The sequence below is a fragment of the Oryctolagus cuniculus genome, chromosome 7 (assembly GCF_964237555.1).
Source record: "Oryctolagus cuniculus chromosome 7, mOryCun1.1, whole genome shotgun sequence".
Classification (NCBI taxonomy): Eukaryota; Metazoa; Chordata; class Mammalia; order Lagomorpha; family Leporidae; genus Oryctolagus; species Oryctolagus cuniculus.
The window spans coordinates 102,852,569-102,873,077 of record NC_091438.1 but is presented as its reverse complement, the minus strand read 5'-3'; the positions used below and the strand labels follow the sequence as shown (position 1 = coordinate 102,873,077).

Genomic DNA, 20,509 nt, shown 5'->3' with positions numbered 1-20,509 from the left:
CTGGAGGCACAGGGCTACAGCAAGCCCCCTCCTGGCTAGAAGCCAGGGCAAAGAAGAGAAGACTGACACACCATGTCCCAGCCTTTTAACCCACTTCCGAAGGGGAGTGGTGTGGGGCCCCATGGGCTGGCCAGCCATGGGGCCCCCATGTCAAGGTCAGTCTGATAGCTGTTGCTGTGTTTCTATCACAAGGCGGATGTTGCTAGTTTCGGTTAGGGCAATGCTTTCCAACAGTCGGGACTTTCCAGAGGAACTGAGCCTGTCTCGTAAACAACAAGATGGCACTGAGGACTATGCAGTGAGCCTGCCTGCTGCGTGAAACCTCATCTGATTAGCCCAAGGACGCGTGCACACCGTGTGAACAAACAGCAGATTGGAGTGTTCTGTGCATGGACTTGAGCCCGCTTGCAATTGGCCAGATTTTGTATATAAGCTGTGTGCCCAGGAAGGAGGGGGCCTTTTTTTCATCTCCTCTTTTCCTCCCTCCATTCTTTCTCTGTCGTTGTTATTTTCTTAATAAAAGTCTACAGAAGACTGATTAGCTGTGAGCAGCGTTGTTCCTTTGCGGGCAAGGGAGCGACAGAGTGGTTAATTAACCTGATTGGCTGGTGGGCACCCAGGTGTGCCCACTGGGGCATGGTGAAGGTATCAGGTAGGGCGTGAGGTCACACAGGGGCGTGGTGAAGGCATGGTCTTCCAGCTCACAAACCTTATCAATTTTCACCTGTATGCCTGCCTACTTCAAAAGTGGTTCTGGAAACTTTGGTGGTGGTCATGGAAGCAGATTTGGTGGTAATAACAACTCTGATTCAGAAGGAAACTGCAGCTACAATGAATTTGGTAATGATGGAAGTAATTTTGGAGGCAGTGGAGACGACAGTTGACTTTGGCATTACAACGATCAATCTTCAAATTTTGAACCCTCAATGAAGGGAGAATACTTTGGAGGTAGAATCTCTGGCAGCTGTTGTGGTGGCAGCCAATATTTTGTCAAACTATGAAATTAAGGTGACTATGGCAGTTCTATCATCATCAGTAGCTATGGCAGTGGCAGAAGTTTTGTTTGTTTGTTTGTTTTTCTATTTGATAGATAGTTAGACAGTGAGAGAGAGAGACAGAGAGCAAGGTCTTCTGTCCATTGGTTCACTCCCCAAATGGCCGCTACAGTCCGAAGCCAGGAGCTGGGTGCTTCTTCCTGGTCTCCCATGCGGATGCAGGGGCCCAAGCACTTGGGCCATCCTCCACTGCCCTCCCTGGCCACAGCAGAAAGCTGGACTGGAAGAGGAGCAACCAGGACTAGAACACGGTGCCCATATGGGATGCCGGCGCTGCAGGTGGAGGATTAACCAAGTGAGCCAAGGCGCCAGTCCCAGTGGCAGAAGTTTTTTAAAGACTGCTAGGAAACAAAGTCTAGCAGGAGGGGAAAGTCAGAGAAGTGACAGATTTGTAAACTCAGATGAGCAAAGTAGTGGCAGGGCCTAAGTGCTACAAAGAAACAGTACTCTATACTTTGTGTGTCTGTGTGGGTGCAGTCTGTTGAAATCTTTACTTAGTATATACTAAGTTGATCTTTTGTATATAAAAATAATTGAAAATGAGTCGGGATGAAGAATGGGATGGGAGAGGGAGAGGGAGATGGGATGGCTGCGGGTGGGAGGGAGGTTATGGGGGGAAGCTGCTATAATTCAAAAGTTGTACTTTGGAAATTTATATTTATTAAATAAAAGTTGAACAAAGAACATGTTTTAGGTAATACTCATGTCTTGAAGACTGTATTCATGATTAACCGTATAACAGATTCTGTTCTGTGAAAAGTGCAAAGCATTCTGACAAAGGGTTTTAATGAAGTTTTTTCTTTTTTCTTCTTTTTTTGCACCCATGATGTTGATTATTAAATGTAATAGAGTGATCATGACACTGAATAAATGTGTCTTTTTATGAAAATTAATTAGTTAACAAAGTTGCATACCATTTTACTCCTCTATCATGTAAATCATGTCTATTGCATTTTTTTTTTCACTATAATAGGCTTGGAGAAGGAGAATAGAAGGAGTGTATTACAATTTAATGAAGTTTTGGTCAAATTCCCGGAAAGAGAAAATTTCTTCTTTTTGGATTGCTGATGTAAATTGGAAAGAAATCTTGAAGTAAAGGAATTGGGATGTGTGTGTCCCGATCTTTCATATCCAGTCTAGAGAACATTACTTTGCCATGGCAATTCAGGGGCAGGAAGGCTATTCTCTGGGTAGTTTTACTGAGAACACGCTGTAAAATGATTCTGCACAACCAAAGGCAATCACACAAAAATATGATTAAGTCAGTTTCATAGTGTGTACAGACAGACACTAACCAGACTCACCTGATCAGAGTGCAAATTCCAGTTTTCCCTGTGATATAGGGGGTATCTTTAAGTTCCCAAGTGGCACAGAGAGCATCTGACTAGTGAGCTTAGTACAGAGTCACTGAAAGTGAAAAATAATGCTGAAGTTATAGATTAGTACTCAGCCCTAGCAATATCTCGACTTCAAGTGCCAGAGAAGACTTATCAGGGAGTATCTGACCAACTTCACAAAAAACATATCCTAGGGTAGACATATTGGAATATCAGGTTAAGCCACCATATGGCATGCTTGCGTTCTCTATTGCAGTGCCTGGGATCATGTCCTACCTCTGCTTCTGATCTAGCTTCCTTTTAATGCATCTTGGAGGCAGGAGAGGATGGCCCATATACTTGGATTCCTGCCTCCCATGTGAGAAACCCAGGTGGAATTACATCCTCCTGGTTTTGACCTGATCCAGTTCTGGTTATTGGAGGCACTGGAGGAGTGGAATGGCAGATTGAAGATGTCTTTCTCTGTGTATCACTCTGATTTTAAAATAAATAACCAAATCTTAAAAAAAAACTGAGGCAAGAATGAAATTTTAATATCATAATTTTTTTTAAAAAAAGAAAAAATAAGCATATTCTAAACTCATCAGCTCCGAACCTTGACACTGAAATCTGCAAAAAAAAGCATCAACCAAGTAGACAGGAAATAACCAGTACAAATCCCAAAAAAGAACATCTGAATATGAAGCACCCTTTTTACTGTCCCTAGCACCAGAAGAACACATAAATCTGCTGGAGAAATCCAAACACCATTTAGGGGAAGAGAAGAAAATTACAGAAATATGAAAACCTGAGTATTGACTTATATGGGACTAATTTAAACTGAAAACCATTATAATTAGATAATTTTGAAAAGTTAAAATCATTTAATAAAAAAGTTTTTTTCAAACTATCCATAAGAGTGAGAGTAATGAGAAAGATTAGATTCACAAATATTAAAAATTTATATATTTTACACTTTCATCAGCTGTACTATAAACATTTGCAAGATGAAACCAAGAAATTCTCAGATATAATTACAGCCAACCTCTGTTTTTCTCTGTCTTCACTCCCTCCATCTTTCTTTTAGTACCCATTAGCATGTGATGAAAGAGATGTTCTGAGAAACATATTTGCTTATTTTCTGGTCTACCTATTTACTTTCACCATAATATGCTTTCAGTGTTTCTGAATTATTCAGGTTACTCCTGAGAAAGAGAACCATTAGGAAGTGTGTGTGTGTGTGTGTGAGAGAGAGAGAGAGAGGGGGGGGGGAGGTTGAGAGGGAGAGAGGGAGAAGGAGATGGGAAGGTGGAGGGGGAGGAGGAGGGAGAGGGAGAGAGGGAGAGGGAGAGAGAGAGGGAGAGGGAGAGGGAGAGACAGGGTGGGGGGAGAGACAGAGAGAGAGAGAATATATGAATTTTAAGTCCAAATGTCTATCCTAAGCTTTTAGCATCAAGATAGCCAATGGCACACATGAAGTCTAAGAGTGGTGGGTTGACGAAATTCCTCTTGCTGGTCTTGTCTCTTTTCTTTTTAGGCTTTAAAATGATTGCTGAGGCCCATCCCCATTATGGGCAATCTATTTATTCAGAGTCTACTGATTCACATGTAATAGCACCCAAAATAGTTTCCAGCCCATCCTTCTGCCTTTTCACTTGTAGTGTTCTTTATGGGTCTTTTTTCCCCTTGCTTAGCCCCCTGCTTTTTCTCCAGTCTACAACTTCATCCAGCCACATGATTTAAAAAAATATTTATTGACTTCATTTCATCTGCTTCATGGGCAGAGCAACAGAGACAGAGACACAGAAAGAGAGAGAGAGTGCATGCCTCCATCTGGTTGACTCTCCAAATTCCTGCACAGCCAGGATTCCAGAATTCCATCCAGGTGTTCCATGTAGGTGTTAGGACCCAAGCAGTGAGCCAGCATCTGCTGCCTCGCAGGATATATTTGCAGCAAGCTGAATCAGAGGCAAAGGTTCCAGGATTCTTAACAGTACTCCCAAGCCATGACTGGACCATAATGCCCACCTCAGTCTCAGGATTTCAATTGCTGCCTATACTCCAATGATGCAAATCCATCTCACTCATGATCTTACCTTTAAGCTTTAAATGTATATATTTCAATATTCACAGTAACCTTTCAGCATAACATAGACACTACTTAAATCCCTACAAACCCTAACTGGACATTCCTTCTATGCCTAATTTATCCCTAATCTTGGTGGTTTAATCTTAGTCTTTTGAGGTCTTGATACTTAGCTGGGCACACAAAGTACTAAGTGATCCAAGGTTGCCCACATTTTCCTGACACTGACTTCAACTTTTGAGATACTGGACTATATAGCACAGTGTCAAGAAGAAAACAAAGCTGAAACAATTTTGTTTTCAGACTCAGTTGAATTTTCTAAGTTAAACTGGTTAACTTTACAAGGCTTCTATATAGCAATAGTTCTGAGGCTCTGGTCTGTGGAACCCTAACTGCTCCACTTCTGATTCAGCTCCATGCTAATGCACCTGGGAAAGCAGCAGAAAATAGTCTAAGTAGTTGGGCCCCTGCACCCATGTGGGAGAGCAAGAAAACATTCCAGGCTCCTGGCTTTGGATCGACCACTTGGGGAGTGAACCAGCAGGTGGAAGACCTTTCTCTCTCTGCGTCTACCTCTCTGTAACTCTGCCTTTCCAATAAATAAATGAATCTTTAAAAAAAAATTAAGCAAAAACAGAATGTCAATTTCACTTTAGATTGTTCTTGAAAAATAATTTTAATTAATTAAATTGAATATTTTTCCTTTTAATACATTTGTGTGACAAAAATGAGAAATGTGCTAAAACATTTAACCTGCATAGCAAAAAACCATAATGGTATCCAAAAAAGCTCTTAAGTGATTAGAATTGCAAACTGAAATAATTTTTCACAAAATAATATTTTAAGATGAAAGAATGACAAAAAGACAAATCATAGTTATTCATACATGGATATTTGGCATATATTTCCTCAATACTGAACAAAACTAGTCTGACATCTCAAAGAAAACAATTTACAATATTGTTGCCAGTGAAAACATTTAAGCTTTCAAGCAAATTTAGAATTTGGGAAAACGTAGGTTTGCCAACATGAGATTGACAGCTTCCCAGTACCACAAGCCTTTTCTGATTAGCTGATGCTATCTTTTAACTGTATAATAAAAGGTTAACCTTTGGGAGAGCTGTATTAATTAGTGATTTAATGAACAAGCATGATGGTACAAAATCACGCATGGGTAGAAGATCCATTCAAAATGTAACTGAGATCAATGTCATTTCCTGTAACAGGATACAGAAAGTTTATTGGCATTGTTTGATTCCTTGTATTCTATTTTTATCTGAAAGGCAGAGAGACACAGCGTGGGAGGCAACCAGTCATCCTATCTATTGGTTCACTGCATAAATGTCCAGGAACCAAGAATTCAATGCAGGTCTCCCATATTGGTGGCACGGTCTAAACTACAGGAGCTGTCTTTCTGCTCCTCTTCATTTACATATTATCGGGAAGCTCAAACCAGAAGCAGATTTGGGACTTGAATCCAGGCCCCCTAATGTGTGAAGTGGGCATCCCAAGTAGCATCTTAAGTGCTCTGCCAAACACTTGTATTACACTACCTTTTATAAAACTATCACTAATCCAGCTTTAGTGTAGCATAAAAGAATACACAAAATTATGTTAAAATACTCCAGTTTCTATCTGCATATCTATATAAGGCTTCTTGAAAAGGTTCATGGAAAATGGAATTAAAAGATGCTTATTTTGGTGCAAAAATTTTTGAAATCCATACATAGTGTTTGTTCATATTATGTATTGTCCATGATTTTTTGAAGACTTCTCATATATGTCAACCAAAAAAACATATGGTGCATATATAGCAGATGTAATAACCTATCTTCCATTAATCAAGAAATCTAAAATAATGTAAAATGGTGTCTCTATTCTTACTGAATTTTAAAATTTGAAATATATAACTATTTTAATAAAAATAATTTAAGCTTTAATAATGCTATTTATGTTAACATGTGGAAATCTTACTGATGGTATTTGAAAGAGAATTAATACATAAATTAGAATCTTTCAGCTTTAGTTTCTAACATGGTAAATACAAATAGGCATACATCATGTTATAAAAACTCTTTAGGGAACCCGGTGCTGTGGCCTGGCAGATAAAGCCGCCTTCTCCAGTGCCAGCATCCTATATGGGTGCCTGTTTGAGTCCCAGCTGCCCCATTTCCAATCTAGCTCTCTGCTATGGCCTGGGAAAGCATCCTTGTGGGAGACATAGGAGAATCTCTTGGTTCCTAGCTTTGGATGGGTGCAGCTCTGACTGTTGGAGCAATATGGGGAGCGAAGCAGCAGAGGGAAGACCTCTCTCTCTCTCTTTGCCACTGCCTCTCTGTAACTCTGACTTTCAAATAAATAAATAAATAAATAAACCTCTTAAGGTCCTCAACATGTTTTAAGAGTATAACAAGGATCCTGAGATCAAAGTTTTGCAAACTATCCTTACACTGATACTTACTGTAAGCTGCAAACAACTGACAAACATTTTTATTACTGATTTCTAACATTAAATATTTCTAATTTAAAAATTTTATTTTTAAAAAATATGTATTTAAGAGGAAAAAAGGGAGGAAGAGAGACATAGAGAGATAAAGAAAGGAAGATATCTTCTAGCCACTGGTTCACTTCCCAAATTCCTACAATATCTGAGTTTCCTATATGAGTGTCAGGGACTCAAGTACCTCAGCCATCATTGGGTGTCTACTTGCATCCTACAGTCCTTTTATTGTATCCTCTCATGGTGAAACAGGGTGAGAGAGCTCTCTGGGGTCTCTTTGATAAGGGTATTAGTCCAGTTCATGAGAATTCTGCCTTCATGACCAAATTATCTCCCAGAGGTACAACCTCTTAATATCACAATGAAGGTTAGAATTGAATATATGAATTTTAGAGGGCACACAAATATTTAAAACACTGCCACAAGTGATCCAATTCTAACCAATAAAAATCAGAGAAAAGTTTGGCAAAAGTGTATAAAGAATTATTCATAACATTTAAAAAAAACTGTGAAGTATCTTTTTATGTTTTAATCACATATTTTTATTAACATAAAGAGAATAGATTTCACACATTCCATAAATGCAGTTCCAATAAGACAACCACACAATCTTCCCTGCTCCCCTCCCAGCCCACCCCTATACTTCCTCCCCATTTTGTTTCATCAATTTTTGCAAAGACCCAATTTTAATGCACTCTATATTCACTGACAATTCACCACTAACCATATCACTTCAAATGTCTCTATATGATTTAAGTTGAAAATAGTAACTACACTATCAGGCAGGTACCTGTGGGTAAGGATATAGAAAGGACATGACAACACTGTTTTGATATTATGTCCACTGACTTTGAGATTTTCTCTCCATTTGGAGTTCACATTATTTGAGCCAATGATTTGTCTTATTATTAAACTAATTTGAATCATATTTTTAATCTGTGTAGCAAAAGGCATCCTTAGCCATAAGAAATGTATTTTTTATTATCAAATTTCTCATAAAAATAATTTTATAGACTTTTTTTTTTACCCTCAATTGTTGCTTTCTTGCCATAGGGAATAATTTACAGGGAAACCGATGTCAAAGTTATTCCATTTGTCTAGAACACCCTCTGCCCATTTGGCTGACTGATTCAGCCCCCAGGTAAAGTCTTTTGAATCTTTGGCTTTATATTTTTCATAGTAATAAGGATTTATGATACTGTACTAACAGGCTGTTTAACTACAATTACTGGTGTCTTAAGTGCATTCTTTTCACACTTTTGAGAGCTAAATTTGAGAGTATTATTATACTAACTCAAATATTATCTTAATGGCTATCCAATGATTTTACTCTGTTTTTCAAGATTTATTTATTTTATTTGAAAGTCAGAGTTACAGAGAGTCAGAGGCATAGAGAGGAGACAGAGAGAGTTGTCTTCCATCTGCTGGTTCACTCCCCAGATGAGTGCAACAGCCAAAGCTGGGCAGATCTGAAGCCAAGAGCCAGAAGCTTCTTCCAGGTCTTCCACACAGGTGCAGGGGCCCAAGGACTTGGGCCATCTTCTACTGCTTTCCAAGGTCATAGCAGAGAGCTGTATCCGAAGTGGAACATCTGGGACTTGAACCAGCACCCATTTGGGATGCCAGCCCTGCAGGTGGCGGCTTTACCCATTATGCTGCAGCATAGGCCTTGGATTTTACTTCTATTCAAAATTCACACTACTGGGACCAGTATTGTGGCGTAGCAATAAAGTCACTGCCTACAGTGCCAGCATCCCATATGGGCACCAGTTTGAGTCCCAGCAGCTCCACTTCCAATCCAGCTCTCTGCTATGGCCTGGGACAGCTGTAGATGATGGCCTAAGTCCTTGAGCTCCTGCACCTGTATGGGACCCAGAAGAATCTCCTGGCTCCTGGCTTCAGATCAGCACAGCTCTGGCCATCGTGGTCAATTGGAGAGTGAACCAGCGGATGGAAGACCTCTCTCTCTCTCTCTCTCTCTCTCTCTCTGTAACTCCAACTTTCAAACAAATGAATAAATCTTTAAAAAAAAAAAAAGTACACTATTGATGCCTTGTATAACATGTTCTCCATGTGAAAAAAAAATCAATAGACTGAAATGTAAGCTAACCACAAAGTTCATTTCCTTTACCTAGAACCTCAAAATCTTCCCATAAATTATGCTTTGCTTTCATGTAAGAAACCGCATAACTAAAAGTGGCCTAAGATCACTAATTTTTCTATAATGAAAAATGCCTGAAGGTGGGTAATCCCAGGATTGATTCAACAGGACAAGAATGCCAGGATTCTGGGTCCGGTTACCAGTGATTTTCTCCCTTCTCTTCATGATCTGCAGACTGCTACAGCTCCACTTGACCTCCTCGATTTACACAAGTCACAGTCTTATGCAAGGGAGGGCACAAGTCTTTTTTACATCCTCTTTTTTTTCTTTATCAGAAAAAAAAAATATTCCCACAGAAAACCATGGCAAGCTACTCCTCCTGCCATATGGCAAACCCAAAGCAAGCATTAGGAAAGTGTCATGGGGTTATCACGATGGTCTCCATATCCTTTCCTTATAATGTTAATGCTCAGAATATGAACAAAATCGGATTCCTGTTGGTAAGACGGGGAAAAGCCTGAACACTGACAACAAGAAATACCTCCTCCTTACCATTTTTAATATGAACTGTAATTTACCTTTGTTTCTCCTAAATAACTTGACTTTATCTAAGTGGAATCCATCACTCACCATTGTGGTAATGAGCAATGTTTTCATCAACTTCCAAAGATAAGACAAATGTTAGCACAAACCAAGGGGAATGAGAAGGACTGTTATTAGAAAAGAATCAGTATCTTCACAAATCAGTCAACTCTGTCTAATGGACAGGGTGAGTGTGATTTAACAAATAGTGCATATTTCTTAAAAGAATGACATTTTAGCATAATATTAGGAATGACATAATCTCAAAAGGAAAGGTACTTTTAGTGAAGAGTAACACAGCTGTAAACCTCCTGTGATAACTAATGGAGAAATGGTAGATAAGTGTAACATTTTATGTTTTAAAGTCCCTCTGGTCCAGTACTTATCTTCATCCCAATAGTGCGAGGCAATTACACATTAGAAGCAATATCTAAACAAACTAAGGCATAGGAGTAAAATTTTAAAAATAGAAATCTATTTGTACAAATTATTTTCCTATCATTTTGAAGGCTTTTTACTATTTTCCTGTAAAGAAGTCAGGCAAAGAATAAAGAAGCTAAAGGGAAAGGTTGGAAAGAGGAACTATTCATTCAAAGGGCTTTCTGGGCCATTATGACGTCAAAAGTGCATGAAATGGAGGTTGAGGAATTGAAAGCACATGCACATGAAAAACACATCTGAACTATAGAAACAATAATCACAGTTACATAGATAATATTTACTTCTACTCAAAGTGTGGGGTCTGGGAGTGGCATTTGGGGTAGTAGTTAAGACGCCACTTGGGGCACCTATATCCCACATGAGAATGCCTGAATTCAAGTCTCAGCTGTGCTCTCAATTCCAGCTTCCAGTTAATATGCACACTTGGAGGCAGCAGGTGATGGCTCATGTGGTTATGTCTCTGCCCTGGATTAAGGCCTTCATTGAGTTCCCAGCTCCTGGTTTCAGCTTGGTCCAACTGTTGCAGGTATTTGGAAAGTGAATGAAAATCCCTTCCTCTCTTTCTTCTCTTCCTCCTCCCCCTCCTCCACCTACTCCCCCTTCTATTTCTTTCTCTGTCGCTTTCAGCTAAATACAATCATCAATCAATCAGTTTTTAAAAAGTGGGATCCATATGAATTCCTAAATTATATTTAAAATTTAAAAATTTAGTGTTGACATTATTTTCCACTTATCCTCCTACGTTTCAAGTTCCATTTCTTCTAAGAAGTCTTCCATGATTTATTTAGCTAAAAGTAATTCTGTCTACTTAGCTGAATTCTTACAAAGAACAATAAATGATGAAAGAACACTTTCTTAACTGAAAATATTTTTTAAAAAATTAGCTCATGTATTCAACAAATATTTCCTGACCTCCTACATGTACAAGAGTCCCTCAGGGTACTAGACATATACTAGTCATCAGGAAGACAAAAATCTTTCATGCAGTTCACTTTATTGTTGGAGAAACCAACAATGAACATGATAAATAAAATGTACCTAGAATTAAGTGCTCAGGAGGATAAATAAAAAAGAAGTTATATAACATTTGTATATGTGGTTTGTCGCTCCTCCGCGGGCTTGCGGGAGAACGACACCGGACCGGACACTGTCTCTGTCTCTTTGTCTCTGTAGTTTCCCTCCGGTATTTTCCCAGCTTTCCTCCTCCCGTCCGAATCCAAGTCATGGAACCACTTGTCGCTCCCCAACTCGCGGAGGAACGACACCGGACACTGTTTTCTTTCCCCGGTCCTTCCCGGATTTGCTGCCGCTCCCCCGCCTCCGTGGAGGAGCGGCACCAATGAGCTCTCCAACCGACTCTCTCAGGGGGGCCCTGGATGTTGTCTCTCTCCCCCTTTTATAGTCCTCTCCCACCAATCCGTGCTCCGCTGCCCGTGTGCTGAGCACGCCGCTTTCTTCCAAACAGGGGTTTGGTCAGGAATCAGCTAATTAACGAAGCAGCTGTGTAAGATTTGTTTCCTCTCTCTCAGCACCATATGGTGGGAGATCAGATGCATAGAGTTAGTTTCAGTCCACAGTCTCAGTACTTATTTGTCTCCCGGGTGCCCCGCCATGTTGCGGGAGACAGACCCTGTTCCCCACAGTGGTTAAAATTTATATAGGATGACTGTGAAAGATCTCATTGAGAAATGATTTTTGATTAGCAATCTAGAAGTAACAAGATGAACTCCTTGGAAATTTGGTTAAAAAGCAATCCATGTAGAGGGAAGTGAAAATACAAAAGTTCCTGTAAAGGAAATGTGTTTAGAATGTTGGAAGAATGAGTAATGATGGAGCAAATGAGTGAAGGTAAAAAGTAGAGAATGATATCAACAGATCAAGGAAGAATATACATGTAGATCATGCAAGGACTTATTTGTTAAATGTATCTGTCATTGATTAGTTTTTACAGTAAACAATGCAGAAATATTTCTGTATTTGAACACTCACAGAACACTCTAAGGTCACTTTCTTAGTGGTCATTATTGTTCTTCGCATGGGATCATAGCTTTTCTTCTTTATTAGGTCATAAGATTAACTCAAATTAATAATTTTGTTCCTTACATTACACTAAGCAAATTGTCCACCATAAAAACAAAAGAGTAGTATTTCCTTGGCAATATGTACAGTACAACTTGACTATTTGTATCACACACTTTTTGAACTGGCATCTGGTCTTTCTGCTCCTTTAGTTTCTCTCCATAAAGGAAATAAACAATGCAAAAGAATGATTACAAATGAAATTGAATCTTCTTACCATGTTAGACTTCACTGTGGATGTATAGAAAAACCTTTATTCTGAAGATATTCCTCAGTTTTTTTATAGAATAAAGAACCATACTTGTTGCACAATTGAAATAGCTTCAGGCAGAAACAGAATCAATCATGAAGATGTTTGAAGATCAGAACTACAAGGCAAATGCAGTCAACCATAGATGGTCAGATCCTGTTGACAATCTGGTAGACAAACATTGTTTGAGACAGGAATATTTATATATGCTTTATAGTTACGCCAAATTCCAGTATCAATGTGTGAATTACTCAGGAGCAGCAAAATGTTGAGTGTTTATAGGGTTGGTTCCAACAACAGAGACAAATGCTTTAAATTCACTCTGGGGGAAACTGGCTTTTGAAATTTTCATGCAGAATTAGGCTGCAGCCATAGAAGACCTTACCTGCTGAAAAAAGACAATAGTTAATAACTATAAGTTCTTCACACTAGTTTCTTCATCAGCAAATATGGCTCATTCATTGGTCTGTTTTCTTCAATTCACTCCAAGGATCTCAATAATATTATGGATTTCTACCTTTACAAGCCATAGTATCTCAATGCAATTCAGACGTGTCTACATATTCCACATTAATTGACCACTGCAGTCATAACAAGTAAAGATGCTTGAAAACACTGGCAGAAGCTAAAAGATCTACGGCAAGTTATTCACAAAGAGTCTCTTTTCCCTTCCAACTTAATAATTTACTTATGATTTTTGAGATAACATATTTTTATTAATATAAATATAATTGGTTTCATGAATTTCATAGAATTCTAAAAATATTTTAATACTTCCCTCTCTTACTCCTCCTACTTTCTTTTTTCTTTTTCATTTTTTGATATGTATGTTTAATTTAATTTATAATCACAGGCTTAATGTGCCACTAAATAATTAGTTCAACAAGTAAAAAGTAGGAATACCATTGTTTGGAAGGAATATAGACAAAGGCTATAAACAATAATCAAATCCCAAGATGTCAATTTCATTCAACAGGTGTCTTACACCTTCAAAGTCCCAATTAAAGAATTTGTTGAATACTCCTATGTTAACTTTGACTTTGATGAGGCTCAGATAGAGCTGAGGGACTGTGACTCAGTTCTTATGAATGACTTCCTTTTGGTGCCTTGTCTTGAGGATGTCATTGAAAATTCCAGTCTCTTCCTTTTTGAGACTTTTCGTCATATCCACCAGTATATCAGCATTAACATATTGGCAGACACACTGAACATGACTTCAGAAGAAGTTGAAATGTAGGTTATGAATTTGGTTAGGAATGCAAGACTTGATGCCAAGATTTTTTTTATTCCAAATTGGGTCATGTGTTTATGGGCAACAATGCAGTCTCAACCTATCAGCAATTGATTGAAAAGACAAAAAGCCTTTCTTTCAGAAGCCAAATGTTAACCATTAGTATTAAGAAACTTTATCAGAATAGTAAGTCAGAGGCTCCTAGTTGGGCAACTCAAGACTTTGGCTTCTACTGAAGAATGGCAAAGAAAAGAAGGAAAAATCTATAGGGGGCCGGTGCTGTAGCGTACTGCAGCAGCCTGCAGTGCCAGCGTCCCGTTTAGGTGAGGGTTCAAGTCTCAGGCTGCTCCACTTCCGATACCATTCTCTGCTATGGCCTGAGCAAGCAGTAGAAGATGGCCCAAGTCCTCGGACCCTTGTACTCATGTGGGAAGCTGGGAAGAAGCTTCTGGCTGTTGGCTTTGGATCTGCACAGCACCGGCCGTTGCAGCCAATTGAGGAGTGAACAAGCGGAAGGAAGACCTCTCTCGCTAGACTGCCTCTCCTCTCTCTGTGTAACTCTGACTTTCAAATAAATAAATAAATCTTAAAGAAATGGCAACTGTAAAAAAAAAAACTATAGGAAGAAAGATGAAATAATAAAAACATTTTTAAAATCTGTGGAAATGTTTAGGTTTTTAACACAGACCCTGTCATGAAGTCGGTACGTTAGGATCAAAGGCAGGAGCGATAAACTTTCTGCCACACTGTAAATTCCCAGTACAAGCTTTAATTTTTCATTAGTAGCACTGAAAAAATATTACTGCATAGGTATGTTATAGTTCAGTTTTTGAAGTTTTCCAGGCTTCTTTGAGGCACACCTCACTGTTATGTACACTGGTGATTTAACCATGCCCCTAGGTATCCCTTTTCTCCTGCATTTGATGCAGCCCAACAAAGCTTCTGTTTGGAAATAAATTTGACTACCCTGTCAAAAAAAAAAAGAAAAAGAAATAATAAAAACATTTTATTAAGTGACATATTTTAGAGACAATACATTAAGTATAACTTTTGGACAATTTGAATAACATCAGCTGTGGTTGATTAGAAAGACTACAACTTAAATCACTAAATTGATCTTTACTGGTGTTTTCATCATAGACAAATGATCACAAACTTGGCTCCTCCTCACATCAGCCAAAGTAGGATTCTGCAATATTTTGCAAGTTTTATTTAGATGTAATACAAACACCTGATTCTTTACCCTATGTACATAAATACCTAACAAAGTTTTGTTTAAGACCACTGTGTTCTGTAAATGTCCCCCAGATAGTATCAAACATTTAGCCTAATAGTTAAAATAGCCATTTTCTTCGAGGACTTGTGTTCAACTCCCAGCTCCTGACTCCAATTTTCTGCCAATGAAGACCCTCGGAGGCAGCAGTGGGAGTAAGAACTCCGAGATGGCCAAAGTAATTGGGTTCCTACCACCCACAAGTGAGACCCAGATGAAGCTTCTGGCTCCTGGCTTCAGGCCAGCCAAGACATGGCTGTTGTGGACATTTGAGGAGTCAACCAGTATATGGGCATGCTTTCTTTTTCTCTCTTTCACTAAATCAATAAAACTTTTTAAATGATTCATTTATTATTTATTTGAAAGAGTTAGAGAGAATTTCCCATCTGCTGGTTCACTCCCCAAATGGCCACAAAGACTGGGGTTGGGCCAGGCTGAAGCCAAGAGCCAAGAGTTTCAACCCACTTGGGTACAGGGGTGCAAGTACTTGGGGTATCTTCTGCTGTTTTTTTCCCAGGCCATTAGCAGGGAAATGGATAGGAACTGGAGAAAACAGGCCTTGAACAAAGACACGTATAGGATGCTGGCATCACAGCAGTGGCTTTACCTGCAATGTCACAATGCTGACCCCATAAAACTTTTGTAAAAAGGATTTCAAAAAGTTCCCAGGTGATACATATCCATTCAATAAATCAACAACAACAAAAATTCAACAAGTGTCTTGGCAAGCATTATGGAGATGTGGTGATGAATATGATAGACATTATCACTATCCACATAAAACTAATAGCCTAATGGAGAAGGAAATCATTATTTGTGGTTGTTATGCTTATGATTCTAGACTAACATGTAAATATGAAGGTTAATAGTAAATAATGTAATTGATAGTGCCCTTACTACATGCCAAACACATGTGAAGCACTTTATAGGTATTATTTTCCTCAATATTCATACAACCCAGAGAGGTATGTATCATTACTATTGAATAAATAGAAATACTTAGGAACTTACAGATGCAAAATTTGGACACTTTAGTAGAACCAGAATTTGAAACCATATCTTCCTTTCTTCAATTTTTTATTCTTAACCCCATAAACAGTTTCTAACCTGTTACCTCTAGGGAATCATCTAAAGTCATATATTTACTCAGTAATTCTGCATGGCTAAATACGACAGACAGAAGTATGGTTCAATGTTTCTCCATATCAGTTACCCTACCATGTCTGAGGACAGTAAATGGCCTTACAACATCCAAGTGATGATTTGTTACTTGACATATTATTGAAATTGAGAATGCGGATGACCATAGTTAAAAAGGGCAATGAAGATCGTAGAAAGAATTTAGGACTACTCAAAGACTTTCTAATTAACTGTTATTTCAGTAGTGTTTAGATATTACTTTATAAACACTTGCTTAGATGAATTTTGAGAATGCAATTTATGATATCATGTCATAATTTGTTAACATATATCTTTGAAAATTTCAAAACAGTTTGATTTGTTCCTTTTTCTATGAAATAGAGAGCTAAATGCCAAAGACTTTAAAGGAAATATATTATATTTGAGTTTTATGGGGAGGTTAATAATGATTTATCTGATTAATACTTTGTCCCCACTTAAAATTTTATGAACTAATCTCCACTGATAGGGCTGCAAACACAGTCAGGAAACATTATCATATTCTCTGGAACACACTCTTTGAGTCATTTTCTGATAGGAGTATTCTCCATAGGTGCACCTCTGCATGCTCTTCCTAGGATTTTAAGAACTCCTGAACTCTGTATCGCATTGAATCTATAAATTGCTTTTGGGAGAATGGACGTTTTGATGATACTGATTCTTTCAATCCATGAGCATGGAAGATTTTTCCATTTGTTGGTATCCTCTTCTATTTCTTTCTTTAAGATTTTGTAATTCTCATCATAGAGTCAGAACACATTATCATATTCTCTGGAAAACACTCTTTGAGTTATTTTCTGATAGGAGTATTCTCCACAGCTGCGCCTCTGCATGCTCTTCCTGGGATTTTAGGAGCTCCTGTACTCTGTGAGATATATAGGGCTATTGACAGTGAACCATTTTAAACACAAATTATCAAGGACTTAGAAATGTACCCTCATTTATGAATAATATTTCCTAGCAACCCCACTCCACTTTGAACTCATAAAATATTTCCTGTTAAGGTATTCATTCAGAATCATCTTCCTATGCTGATTTTTCACACTCCTCCAAAAGTCAGCATATATTCTTTGGAGCCTTTATTGCTTGCAATAAAAAGTCTGAACATGATCAGTGTTTCCTCATTTTAGTCCTTTTAGCCAAGATTCAGTGGAGTCATAGGGCAGAATCACATTTTGTTGTTTGACTTCCATGAAATCAATGTAATATTCTTTCTCAAACTATCTTATTCTTTGCACCAAATAATGCCAGTAGCCAAGCCTGAACTTTATGCTTGGTTTTCTTTTCATGTCAATTGTCAGTACTACCACTGACCCATTTTATTTTACAGAAAAAAGTATCCAGTATCATCTTCTACTCTCAGTTCTCATATTCATGCCCATTCTAATCTTCAAGACATAAAAATAATTTCAGCTACCATGAATTATCACAAAGAATAAAATGATCTATTTAAGAGGTGATCTTCAAAGATTTGTATATATTTTACTCCCCTTACTGGTTTGAACATATTGCAAGGGCTTGCATTATACTTGTTTATATTCATAATTCTTTGTACTAGGTAAACATTCTACTATGCTCTTTGCTTCATTTTATAAAAATAAATCATCTCTGAAAGTAAGATAGAAAGACAATTTCCTTATCTCTGATGCTCCTAGAAGTGGCATTTAACATTGGACTTAAGTTACTGAAAATAGAGGATCCAGTATCTCATTTTTTTCAGTGGTTTTTCAAACATTGATGAGAACTCACTGGATTTTAAGTTCCTGGAGTCCAGAGACTTGATCTATGACTATTTCATCTTGACTATGAAAGGTTGTGGGAATTGAGAAGCAGGAATAATAGAAAATAATTAATGGTCTGTGAAGGTTAAGATAAGAGAAGCAGTCATGTATGACTGCTCTGCTATGTTGTGAGGACAGTAGGAAGAGGGTGGATTAACAGTAGTAGCAGGGAATATGCACATGTTTCTACGTTTAAGAGCTGATCTACATTGCACTTTGATTTATAAGTTATGCTAGTTTGAGATGAAAATGTTTTGTGCTCTTGTGATAACATTATCAGGGAACAGCTGTCTGGAGGTGGTACATCAGAGAGCAGCTGGGTGGAGGTGGAAATAATCAACTCCTTCTTGGGGGAAAAACACATTTAAAATGGAGTCTAACTTCTGTGGAAAGAAGTTCGCAGTATCACACTGGAGCAAGGTACTAGATATTTACATCAACTGCATATATGATTGGATAAACCTTATCACGTAGCTGGAGATTTTGACCTTCCTGTTTCTAAGAGAGTCAAATGCCCAAGCCAATCATTGCCAATCAGTTAGTATCATACATTCTGCATTGCACATCAGGTGTTCGCACATATCTGACCTTCACTAAATGAATTAAATGACATCTTATACCATTTATGCCATCAACTGTATAGCCAGTAGAAGTAGAATTTAAAAATAGAGCTCAAAAAGACTTAAATTTAATAGCCATTTTTATAGAAATCAGATAACAGCATATAATTTCAATAAAATAATTAGGCATGTTAATAAGCATAGAAAAATAGTGAAAATATAAATAAAATGAATTTTACTCAAATAATTTTGGTATGCGATTATAGCTACGAAGATATTTGAACACACATGGTGGGTAACATAAGCAGGTAGTTAAATTTTGAATTAAGGAGTTTTTAATGTGATAATTCTGCTACCTATATAAAATTTTGATTTATTTCCAAGTAAGAGAAATAATCTCTGTAAATGGCAATCTTAATTTAACCAGATGTATACTAAAGAGAAACAGGAATTTATATAGATATATTTAGAAACAGAATATTTGGAAGTTAAATATAAATAGTAAAATCTCTCTAGTCTTTTTAGATATGCATTTAACATTATACCTTATTAGACTTTAAAAGATATTGTCTGCATCCTGATCCAGTATCTGTTTATATAATGAAATTATATTTAAGTAAATCATTTAAGAAAAAACACTTTCACTGGTTTAATGCTGCAAAGAAACTGTGTTCATTATGATTTTCATATTATCTATTCAGTCTCAAAGCTACAAGAGTCTTATTTAAAAAAAGATTCATTCATTTATTTAAAAGGCAGAGTTATATAGATAGATGGAAAGACGAAAGACGGGGAAAGGGAAAAGTTTTCCAACCACTCCCCAAACGGACAAAGTCAGGAGCCTGGAACTTCATCCGGGTCTCCCACATGAGTGGCAGGGGTTCGAATACTTGTACCCTCTTCTTTTGCTTTTTTAGGCACATTAGCAGGAAGTCGGACTGAAAGTGTAGCAACCAGGAGTAGAACATGTGCTCATATGGGATGCAGGCATTACAGGCAGCAGCTTAAATCACTGTCCCACAGTGCCAGCCCCAAGATTCTTATTTATTTTAATATGCATTGTGCTATGTGGAGAAGTTAATGTACAGAAGTAAATACTATTCATTTTTGATTAAAATTAAATATTAACCTTAAATGCCTGACAGTGAACTGTTTTTAATTTTATTTTACTTTTTCAAGAACAAATACATTAAATAACCCAAGCTTAGAGATATTGTTCTGTGACATTTTCCAGCAAAGAACTAAGAAAATGTAATGGAGTTGAAGATGACACACTGTGAACTGTCAGTGTCTTATGGGAAGAATAAGGTTATCAAAAACCCTTTGGCTGTATCTATGTAATGCTAAATTTCTGTCTAAACACTAAAGCATCCCTTTAACTAAACTGGGTGAAGGTTAGTTTATTGATGTGGTTTAAATCCTGGGAGATATCAGAGATTCTCAGATCTGTGACCTTTTCGTGGACGAAATGTGGAGACAGAACTGGATGCTGGGATAGTAAGGATTCATAATGAACTGAGAAAACTCAACACTTTTTCTTTTTCCCAACTAAAATCTCCAGGGACTTAACTAAAAACTGATTTTTTAATATCTATGTGAGCACTTCATTTCTGCTTACTTTTTGATATAGATTGAAAATACAGAGAAACAAATTTTTCAATTTATAAAAGATAAGGTAAATTCTCTGCATTTCAAACTTTTATAATCATGATTCTACATTGCAAACTTTCATTACTGTAGACACAGAGATAAAATAAGTGAAATATGTCTGTCAGGTTGGAAAGACTTGAGTGATAACTGGTACCCAGGGTCAATATTAGTAAGCAAATAGGAATTCTGATACACACTTTGTGAGAACATTAGCTAGTTTAACATTTGGGGGGGGGCAACACTATCCATAAATATTTTGTAAATGTAGTTTTTGAACTGTCAATGATATTTCTAAAAATATATACTAGACAAATCAACACAATAACACAGACATTTATTTATACAAGGATATTATTTGCAAAATTATTGCAGTGGTGAACATTTTAGACTCTAATAGCCACTAACAGGAAATAAACTACATAAAA

General features: G+C 37.5%; 1 pseudogene; it reads left to right on the top strand.

Moving 5' to 3' along the window:
• Positions 1-774: 774 nt before the first annotated feature.
• Positions 775-13,877, top strand: LOC100348909 (eukaryotic translation initiation factor 3 subunit E pseudogene; annotated as a pseudogene).
• Positions 13,878-20,509: the final 6,632 nt, after the last annotated feature.